Below are 12,289 nucleotides of genomic sequence, written 5' to 3'. Positions count from 1 at the left end.
AGATGCCCTGAGCAGGATTCGAACCTGGCCCTCCTGGTCAAAGGGCAGCTATTTAGCTCACTGAGCCAAACACTTTCTCACAAAGAAAAGGTGGAGAGATTGACAATTGTGCTAGCAGAATTTGGGCAAAAAAAAGGGGGTTAAAATTCTGCTGAAAAGAGTTCAATCAGCAGAATTTCTGCTGAAAAGAGGTGAATGAGCAGAATCCTGCTGAAAAGAGGTTTTTGCTGAAAAAGAGCTGAAAAAGTTTGGATTTGTGCTGAAAAGGGGTTAAAAAAACTGAAAATTTTGCTGAAAAGGGGTGAAAAAAATGAAATTTGTGTTGAAAAGAGTTTAAAAAAAGTTTAACTGTTAAGTGAAAGAAATGTTGCCATAAGCTGGATTTGAACCCAGGCCTCCCAGTCTGAGAACGGATGCTTATCTCACTGAGGTAAAAACACAGCTCAGCCCATCATGCAAAATCATTGACCACATTGATAATGTGTTCCATTCATTTCAATGGTCAAAAGTCATAACACACATCAGCAGAAATAGCAGAATTTTTTAAAGTTTAAACATAGCATTTCTGCTAAAACTTAGTATTTATGCTAAATAATATTTTTTTTCCTGCCAAGTCATAGCATTTGTGCTGGAACACAGAAAGTTCAACCAAATCATACAATTTGTACTAAAACATTATTTATGATTTAGCAGAAACATTGGGACTTGGTAGAAATACTATGATTTACATGAAATACTTTGACTTAGCAGAAGTACTACAATCTAGGAAAAAAGTACTAAAGCATAGCAGAAATTCTATCATTGAGCAGAATTACTAGGATTTAGAAGAAATACTAAGATTTGGCACAAACACTGATGTGGCTCAAGAACCTTTATTGTGCAGTTATACTATGATTTGGAAGAAATACTATGTTTTAGCACAAATACTATGATTTGGCTCAAATACTATAACTATCCTCGGTCAGAAGGAGAGGCTGACATCCAGGGATTAGATTACCACAGGTGGAGTTTATTGCGGTCAGATGGATGGTACAGGGAGGTATGGCATACAGTAGGAGGATGTGGAGAGGTGATATGGTGTGGTTTCTATGATTAAGAACAGGGTATGCATTACAACATGCATACAGATTAAAGATTAAGAAAACTGGTAACAAATTCCTCCACTACAAATCAGTCTGATGCCACTTTTTACAGGGTTCCCGTTTACTAAGGCACTACCCAAAAGGCGCCACAAGAGGGCACTCCAACACAAGAGATGACCTATTTACACTGATGCACTTAGTAAACAGCCCCTACTTAGCCACTACATAATACAGTGATATTACAGTATACAAATTCACACAAATACTATGATTTGACAGAAATACTATGACTGAGTAGTAATACTATAACATAACAGATTTCCTAAAAAAAACTATTAAATTGCAGTAATTCTATGACTTGGCAGAGATACTACGTTTTAGCACAAATACTATAACAACGCAGAAATACTATGACTTAGTAGTAATACTATAACATAACAGTTCAATGTTCTTGCACAAATACCACAATATGGCAGAAATACTATGTTTTAGCAAAAATACTGTGATTTGGTGTAAATACTACGATTTGGCACACATACTATATTCCGCAGATACACTATAACATAACAGATATTCTACGACTTAGTAGTAATACTATAACATAACAGAATTATTAATTGGGCACAAATACCACGATTTGGCAAAAATACTATGATTGGGTACAAATACTATGATTTGGCAATAATACTGCATTTTAACACAACTACTGAGATTTGATTGAAATACTATGATTTAGAAGAAATACTATTACTCAATACAAATACGATGCTTTGGGACAAATACTATGTTTTGGTTCCAATACTATGATGTTCAACAAATACTATGATTTCGCACAAGTACTATGATTTAGTACAAATACTATGATTTGGCAGAAATACTATGCCTTAGTAGTAATACTATAACATAAGAGATATACTGTGGTTTTGCAGACATACTATGTTTTTGCACAAATACCATGATTTGGCACAAATGCTATGATTTAGCAGAAATACTATGATTGGGTACAAATACTATGATTTGGCAATAATACTGCGTTTTAACAACAACTACTGAGATTTGATTGAAATACTATGATTTAGAAGAAATACTATGACTCCATACAAATACGATGCTTTGGCACAAATACTATGATTTGGCAGAAATACTATGACTTAGTAGTAATACTATAACATAACAGATTTCCTAAAAAAAACTATGAAATTGCAGTAATTCTATGACTTGGCAGAGATACTACGTTTTAGTACAAATACTATAACAATGCAGAAATACTATGACTTAGTAGTAATACTATAACATAACAGTTCAATGTTCTTGCACAAATACCACAATATGGCAGAAATACTATGTTTTACCACAAATACTGTGATTTGGTATAAATACTGCGATTTGGCACACATACTATGATTTGGCAGAAATACTATGCCTTAGTAGTAATACTATAACATAACAGATATACTATGGTTTTGCAGACATACTATGTTTTTGCACAAATACCATGATTTGGCACAAATGCTATGATTTAGCAGAAATACTATGATTGGGTATAAATACTATGATTTGGCACAAGTACTATGATTTAGTACAAATACTATGATTGGGCAGAAGTACCATGTTTCAGTACAAATACTATGATTTGGCACAAGTACTATGATTTAGTACAAATACTATGATTGGGCAGAAGTACCATGTTTCAGTACAAATACTATGATTTGGCAGGAATACTCTGGTTTAGCAGAAATACTGTAATTTGGCATAAATACTATAATTTGGGATAAATACTATGATTTGGCACATATAATATATTCAGCACATATATTATAAAATAACAGAAATGTTTGGCCCCAAAACCATGATTTTGCACAAATACCATGATTTTGCAAAAATACTATGAATTGGCAGAAATACTATGATTTAGCAGAAGTACTAAGATGTAGTAGAAGTACTTTGCTTTAGCAGAAATACTATGATTGAGGAGTAATACCTAAACATAGGAGAAATATTGATACACAGACACACATACACAGACAGTAAAGGGAACAGGAGCTGTGGAGAGTCTGGGCTTGGTATATGTAGGTCAGTTAAATTAGCTGCACCTGCTGTAGTCAGCCCTTACACACACAGACACAGAGAGAGGTGTGAGTTTTCTTCAGTGTATTTCTGACATTCAGGATTCCCCTCGAACAAATGGCCATAATTTCCTAACCGTAGAGGCTAGAACGGTCATTCAGGCATCGTTTTATTCAGAAGAGATGGGGGAATCTTCAGGTCTTCATAATTCAGAGATAAAACATAAATTATTAAAGATATATGACTTGTAATACACTGTAACTGAGTAGAGGCGAAGCAAAAACTGCCTTGACTTGCGCTCAAACAACCTTTGGTAACTCTAAATCTATATGGAGCATCAAAATCATTCTTTCACCGTAAGAAACAGCAGGCTTTGGTGAACAGTCATGGAAATTTTCAGGGCTCTGTGGAAATCCATCAAAAAGATATGACGAGAGAAAAAAGTGGTTCATTTCCAGAGATTGAAATCTGATGAAATCTGAGCGAGGGACAAATTTCCTACCCTCAAACAAGTCCAACTCATTTCAGAACGGTAATAGGTGAGAAAGAAATTCTTGAATTGTGAGCGTCAGGAGTGTCTGAAGATATACGGGGACAAGCCTCATGTCTTAACTTTGCTTCGTTAAGGAGATATGACAATTTGAAAATGCCTCTCATCAGAGAAATCCAGCGGTGATTTTGAACAAACTCTCCATTGAGTTTATATGGAGAGTTTTCTGACTTTGTGTTACTCTGAGGAGATTTGCAAAATATCTATAAGTCCCACAACAATGATAGTGACATTTTCTGAAAGCCAGCAAAAATACCTACGTTTTGATGTATAATTTGTGGGGCTTGAGTGGAAATTGAGTGAGTAGCAAGAAGTTGTTTGGACATGAAGAGAAAATTCAAACAGTTTCACTGTCCCCTCTGAGTTAATTGCATAGCAACCATAGCAACGCATGTATTTTCTGAAAAATCACAATTTTGCAACTGAAGACTTAAAGAGAGATAAGATGAAAACGGTAGAAGATCTGAAAAAGCTGAATCACACAGGAATAGCCCAATCATTTGAGAACGTTTTAAAGTTTGAATGGAGTTTCTAGGTGAAAGGATGAGGAAGTAGTTAAGTTTCAAAGACAAGAAAGTTTTAGCAGAATTGTGGAAGTTTCCCATTCATTTCAATGGGACAAATTAAAGGAAAAAAGTGTAATATTTTAAAAAGTATAATAGTAATAAACACCAAAAGTCATAGCCGGCATTAGCAGAAAGAGCAGAACAGTTTAGAGTTTGAACGGTGAAAATAGCACAAAAATTGTGGAAGTAGATCCACGGCGAAAAGTGTACGGAAACACCCGGAATAATAAAGAACTAGAAAAATTTGCATTTCCTGCGAAAATGCTGTGTGGATGCCTTAACGCTGAAGATGTCTGCTGAAAAAAGCTGAAAAAGTTGAAAGAAAAAAAACAAAAAAAAAACATTGCCCTGAGCAGGATTCGAACCTGGCCCTTCTGGTCTAAAGGCGGCAATTCACCTCACTGCACCAAACTCATTCACACAAAGAAGAGGTGGAGAGAGTGACAATTGTGGTGAAATTAGCAGAAGCTGCTTAGAATTGTGCTGATAAGAGGTGAAAAAGCTAAACATTTGGCAGAAAAGAGGTGAATCAGAAGAATTTCTGCTGAAAAGAGGCAAAGAAGCAAAAAGATGAGCTGAAAAGAGGTGTAGAAGCAGAAGTACTTGCTGAAGATGGCTGTATGTGTAATGACACACTGGAGAGCAGTGACACACAAGAAAGCAGAGCGCATGCAAGCAGGGAACATGTGTAGCAACTGTCACAGGTAGGATTCAAACCTCTGCCACCGGGTCTCACGGCAGATGCCCTACCCTCTGAGCCAAATGAGTTCTGGTCACAAGCAAAGATATGATGAGAGGGACAATGTGCACTGTGGAGCAGAAGCTCAAATTAGCAGAAAAGAGGTGAAGAGGAAGAACTTTGTTGTGAAATGAGGTAAAGAAACTGAAATTTGTGCTTAAAACAAGTGAAAAAGCTGAACTCTGAAATCCTGCTAAAACAGCAGAAGAGGCTGACATTTTTCAGCTACTCATTGAGCCAAACTGGTTCTCACGTAACTGAAAAAAGGTGGAAAAGCTTACAATTCTAATGAAAACAGCAGAAGAGGCTGAGATTTGTGCTGATAAGAGGTGAAAATGCTGAACCAATCAGAGGTACTGCTTCTGTCTGCTTCATCAGGCTGTGTACTTGTATGTATTTCTGCCATAGACTGTTAACAAGAATGTGAGGTCCATATTAGAAAAGCTGCTAAAATCATAAAACTTTGCAGAATTGTAATAAATTATCAATATGAATTACCGGTCTGTGATAGTGTATAAATTTGTACTCAAAAACTAGGTGGGATAGAAGCATAATTCTTGCACTGGGTGAATCAGCGGACTTTGGTGTACTTTGACTACGATTTACATAGCTCTTTGTATCTCCGTCGCGGAGACATGACGAGAGAAGAAATGGCTTAATTTTCGGAGTTTGAAAAATGAGAGGAGGACAGATTTCCACCCCTCAAACATGTTTTTGCAGAAACACTGTAATTTCGCTTAAATAGTATGAAATAGCAGTAATACTATGATTTGGCAGAAATACTACTTTTTAGCACAAATACTATTGTACAGAATGGTGTACGTCAGTTTAATGCTGGGTGGTGCTGCAATAGTAACTATCCTCGGTCAGAAGGAGAGGCTGACATCCAGGGATTAGATTACCACAGGTGGAGTTTATTGGCGGTCAGATGGATGGTACAGGGAGGCATGGCATACAGTAGGAGGATGTGGAGAGGTGATATGGTGTGGTTTCTATGATTAAGAACACTGGCAACAAATTCCTCCACTACAAATCAGTCTGATACCACTTCTTACAGGGTTCACGTTTACTAAGGCACTACCCAAAAGGCGCCACAAGAGGGCACTCCAACACAAGAGATGACCTATTTACACTGTAAACACCCCCTACTTAGCCACTACATACTACAGTGATATTACAGTATACAAATTCACACAAATACTATGATTTGGCAGAAATACTATGACTTAGTAGTAATACTATAACATAACAGTTCAATGTTCTTGCACAAATACCACAATATGGCAGAAATACTATGTTTTAGCATAAATACTGTGATTTGGTATAAATACTACGATTTGGCACACATACTATATTCCGCAGATACACTATAACATAACAGATATTCTACGACTTAGTAGTAATACTATAACATAACAGAATTATTAATTGGGCACAAATACCACAATTTGGCAAAAATACTATGATTGGGTACAAATACTATGATTTGGCAATAATACTGCATTTTAACACAACTACTGAGATTTGATTGAAATACTATGATTTTGAAGAAATACTATTACTCCATACAAATACGATGCTTTGGGACAAATACTATGTTTGGGTTCCAATACTATGATGTGCAACAAATACTATGATTTGGCACAAGTACTATGATTTAGTACAAATACTATGATTTGGCAGAAATACTATGCCTTAGTAGTAATACTATAACATAAGAGATATACTATGGTTTTGCAGACAAACCAAGTTTTCTGCACAAATACCATGATTTGGAACAAATGCTATGATTTAGCAGAAATACTAAGATTGGGTACAAATACTATGATTTGGCAATAATACTGCGTTTTAACAACAACTACTGAGATTTGATTGAAATACTATGACTCCATACAAATACGATGCTTTGGCACAAATACTATGATTTGGCAGAAATACTATGACTTAGTAGTAATACTATAACATAACAGATTTCCTAAAAAAAACTATGAAATTGCAGTAATTCTATGACTTGGCAGAGATACTACGTTTTAGTACAAATACTATAACAATGCAGAAATACTATGACTTAGTAGTAATACTATAACATAACAGTTCAATGTTCTTGCACAAATGCCACAATATGGCAGAAATACTATGTTTTAGCACAAATACTGTGATTTGGTATAAATACTACGATTTGGCACAAATACTATATTCCGCAGATACACTATAACATAACAGATATTCTACAACTTAGTAGTAATACTATAACATAACAGAATTATTAATTGGGCACAAATACCACAATTTGGCAAAAATACTATGATTTGGCACAAATACAATGACATGGCAAAAATACTATGATTTGGCACAAGTACTATGATTTAGTACAAATACTATGATTTGGCAGAAATACTATGCCTTAGTAGTAATACTATAACATAAGGGATATACTATGGTTTTGCAGACATACTATGTTTTTGCACAAATACCATGATTTGGCACAAATGCTATGATTTAGCAGAAATACTATGAATGGGTACAAATACTATGATTTTGCAATAATACTGCGTTTTAACAACAACTACTGAGATTTGATTGAAATACTATGATTTAGAAGAAATACTATGACTCCATACAAATACGATGCTTTGGCACAAATACTATGATTTGGCACAAGTACTATCATTTAGTACAAATAATGTGATTGGGCAGAAGTACTATGTTTCAGTACAAATACTATGATTTGGCAGGAATACTCTGATTTAGCAGAAATACTATGTTTTAACATAAATACTATCTTTTGGCAGAAATTCCTGCTAAAAAGGACTATTTCTGCTTTCTACTGTGATTTGGCACATATAATATATTCAGCACATATACTATAACATAACAGAAATATTATGATTTGGCCCCAAAACCATGATTTTGCACAAATACCATGATTTGGCAAATATACTATGATTTTTCAAAAAATACTATGATTTAGCAGAAGTACTAAGATGTAGTAGAAGTACTTTGCTTTAGCAGAAATACTATGATTGAGGAGTAATACCTAAACATAGGAGAAATATTGATACACAGACACACATACACAGACAGTAAAGGGAACAGGAGCTGTTGAGAGTCTGGGCTTGGTATATGTAGGTCAGTTAAATTAGCTGCACCTGCTGTAGTCAGCCCTTACACACGCAGACACAGAGAGAGGTGTGAGTTTTCTTCAGTGTATTTCTGACATTCAGGATTCCCCTCGAACAAATGGCCATAATTTCCTAACCGTAGAGGCTAGAACGGTCATTCAGACATTGTTTTGTTCAGAAGAGATGGGGGAATCTTCAGGTCTTCATAATTCAGAGATAAAATATAAATTATTAAAGATATATGACTTGTAATACACTGTAACTGAGTAGAGGCGAAGCAAAAACTGCCTTGACTTGCTCTCAAACAACCTTTGGTAACTCTAAATCTATATGGAGCATCAAAATCATTCTTTCACCGTAAGAAACAGCAGGCTTTGGTGAACAGTCATGGAAATTTTCAGGGCTCTGTGGAAATCCATCAAAAAGATATGATGAGAGAAAAAAGTGACTCATTTCCAGAATTTGAAATCTGATGAAATCTGAGCGAGGGACAAATTTCCTACCCTCAAACAAGTCTAACTCATCTCAGAACGGTAATAGGTGAGAAAATAATTCTTGAATTGTGAGCATCAGGAGTGTCTGAAGATATACCGGGACAAGCCTCATGTCTTAACTTCGCTTCGTTAAGGAGATATGACAATTTGAAAATGCCTCTCATTAGAGAAATCCAGCGGTGATTTTGAACAAACTCTCCATTGAGTTTATATGGAGAGTTTTCTGACTTTGTGTTACTCTGAGGAGATTTGCAAAATAACTATGAGTCCCACAACAATGATAGGGACATTTTCTGAAAGCCAGCAAAAATACCTACGTTTTGGTGTATAATCTGTGGGGCTTGAGTGGAAATTGAGCGAGTAGCAAGAAGTTGTTTGGACATGAAGAGAAAATTCAAACAGTTTCACTGTCCCCTCTGAGTTAATTGCATAGCAACCATAGCAACGCATGTATTTTCTGAAAAATCACAATTTTGCAACTGAAGACTTAAAGAGAGATAAGATGAAAACAGTAGAAGATCTGAAAAAGCTGAATCATACAGGAATAGCCCAATCATTTGAGAACGTTTTAAAGTTTGAATGGAGTTTCTAGGTGAAAGTATGAGGCAGTAGTTAAGTTTCAAAGACAAGAAAGTTTTAGCAGAATTGTGGAAGTTTCCCATTCATTTCAATGGGACAAATTAAAGGAAAAAAGTGTAATATTTTAAAAAGTATAATAGTAATAAACACCAAAAGTCATAGCCGGCATAAGCAGAAAGAGCAGAACAGTTTAGAGTTTGAACGGTGAAAATAGCACAAAAATTGTGGAAGTAGATCCACGGCGAAAAGTGTACGGAAACACCCGGAATAATAAAGAATAAAGAGAAACAGGAACTCAATAGTGTGGATGCCTATTAAGGCATCCACACAATAAAGAGAAACAGGAACTCAATAGTGTGGATGCCTATTAAGGCATCCACACAATAATAACTAGAAAGTGCATTTTCTGAAGAAACTGCAGTGTGAATGCTTGAATCTGAATGTATGCACTGAAATGAATTAATTGCTGAATGTTAAGTTAAAAATTCCGAATGAGCTGGAAAATACAGAAATTTTCACCTGAAAACAAAAGTGCAGAACTTTTGAAAGCTGATGTTCACACAGAAGAAGTTGGAAAAAAGCTAAACATGTTTAAAATGTAAATAATAAAAAGATGAGTAATGAGAAAAGAAAATTTAGAGTCAGAAAACCTCTGAATGAATATTAAAAGTTCAAATTCTTCTAATTGAAATGAACTTAAAAGATGAACAAAAATTCTGGAGAAAATACAAACTTTAATATACATCATAATGTTTTTCAGACATATACACATGTGTATATCATGTTTAATAGTATTACATACATCAATTTGTTTTGTATGTCATAGAAAATAACATAAAAATCTTAAGTCATATTTTACAGCTTCTTTCTGAAAAGGACTAGTAGAATAAATAAAAATAACTAAATTAAATAACTAAATAAAAAATAATAAGCAAGATATGAAATAAATGAAAATTCAACTTTTAAAACCACAATCCTGAACCTTTAAATTGTGTTGGTTTCTTAGAACATGGCTGAACAGCTGTTTCTATCGGTCTACTTAATCTGTCTACACATCTTTTTATTACTCATTCTTCTTTATGTTTTAATGTAAACAGAGTCCACACAGTGGTAAAAGAGAACTGTATAGAGATTTTTGAGTAAAGTCAAATGAAAGCGTAAGGTGGTGACACAGTTTAACACATGCAAATAATCAAATAAACACATTAGTCCTTTTTGTGAACATGGATAAATAAGTATCAATACAGCATTGTTCAGCCATGCCACTAAATGCTTTTTTACACATTGTTTTAACCTGGGCTCAGACACAAAGTCCCAAAATTAGTTAGTCCCTGACTTTGAGTTGTGGTTATGACTAATTATTATACACAAGGCTTTATCTATCTGAACTCTAAGGACACAAATATGAAAAAAAAAACCTATACTTACCAGCTGATACCCCACACTACACACTAGGTGTGCCATGTGACCTGAAACTTTGGTACAAAATCATCATAATCATTCTGTTAACACTGTTTTTTAACGCTGTTTGTGTTGCTGTTCAGCAGTTTAAAATGTTTTAGATTGGATTACATGGAATGAATTTGAATTTTCTTGGGGGGTTTTGTGTGTGTTTTGTTCTTAGCAGATTTTTTCTTCCATACTGTTGAATTCCAGTTACCACATTTCTGGTCATATGACATCCCGAGTGCCCACTTAAAAAAAATCCCCACAGTTAATTCAACATTAGAACAAAATAAAAATATCCATCCATCCATCCATTCGCTTCCGCTTATCCTTTCCAGGGTCGCGGGGGGCGCTGGAGCCTATCCCAGCTGTCATAGGGCGAAAGGCGGGGTACACCCTGGACAGGTCGCCAGTCTGTCACAGGGCCAACACACAGGGACAGACAACCATTCACACTCACATTCACTCGCACATTCACACCTAGTGACAATTTGGATTAATCAATTAACCTATCCCCACAAATAAAAAAATAAAAATATGTTAAAGAAAAAAAGGTTTGCTCTGTGATGAAATACTAAATAAGCATACATTGTACAGAGCACTAACAATGACAACAATCCTTTAGCCTGTTGATCAGAGAGAGGCAGTCATTATGTCCATTTAAAACCTGTAATCACAGAGCACAATGTTTCTGTGAAACTATGAAGTCCCATATGATCCTCATCATGTCCAGTGACTTCAGAGTGGATCCTCCCTGTCATCCGGCCAGTGTTTGATGTGTGGCAAGCAGCACAGAAGCAGGATAGCTGAGGACTTTAAAAGAAGAGCAGAAAACAGGAATATGTAGTTGTAAATGTAAATATCAGTGATACTTGTCTTGTCAAAGGGAATAAAATAATGAAAATGTTAACTTACACACTCATTTAGGGAGGATCTTGACACTGCACAGAGGAGGCACAGTCAGTCTGACAATGATGGTGATCTCCAGGGATGTTTTCCTGCAGCAACATTCCTGCCAACTGGCCGTATGATCCAGAGTAGTTGGTTTGTAATAAACAGAAAGGTGTATATGTTAGGTAGTGTGCACTCAGAGCTGGTCCTAGGAAACAAACACATCCTGTAATAAACTGAATACCTGTAGTAGTGCTGCTGCAAATATGAAGCCCTTCTATCATGAGTGGTTTCAAAGAAGGTGTTTTGGAGGCTCAGTCACAGAAACTGTGCAGTCTGTTCAGTCCTGAGTGTCTCAGCTCTGAAGGGGATGGATCACAGAGGGAAACACCTGAGTACAGACATTACAATACACTCTAACACTCCTAAGGTCAAGTGAAAACACAATTTAAACACTTCACAAGGAATGAATACATGTTTTCATGGAAATAATGTCATTAACCCTTTTTGTTGTTAGTAAATCTCACCGACTGCTTGTGGGACAAGCTAGAAGGAAGACTTATCACAGAATCTCTCCTGTGCTCCAGATGTGAAGTCTCACGCTCTGATCGTATGGCGATGAAGATGGTGATGATGAAGTTTCTCTGATCTGTGGCATTACAGTTTCTGGCTGCTATGTGCTTCACATTGTTGGATTTTACATGTGAAGCTTGGAGAAGACACAGGAGGACTGTGTCTCTCTTAAAAAGAAAA

The 12,289-nt window shown here is 35.7% G+C and overlaps 1 long non-coding RNA gene across 1 annotated transcript; it reads right to left on the bottom strand.

Annotated features, from left to right (window-relative positions):
• Window positions 1-10,139: 10,139 nt before the first annotated feature.
• On the bottom strand, window positions 10,140-12,289 carry LOC143416865 (uncharacterized). The gene is made up of 3 exons (XR_013097119.1): window positions 11,781-12,289; window positions 11,561-11,664; window positions 10,140-11,458 (listed from the first exon to the last, which is right to left on the bottom strand). It is a non-coding gene; the product is annotated as an uncharacterized LOC143416865 (long non-coding RNA).

Source organism: Maylandia zebra, linkage group LG3 (genome assembly GCF_041146795.1).
Source record: "Maylandia zebra isolate NMK-2024a linkage group LG3, Mzebra_GT3a, whole genome shotgun sequence".
NCBI lineage: Eukaryota > Metazoa > Chordata > Actinopteri > Cichliformes > Cichlidae > Maylandia > Maylandia zebra.
This window is presented reverse-complemented; position numbering and strand designations above follow the sequence as displayed.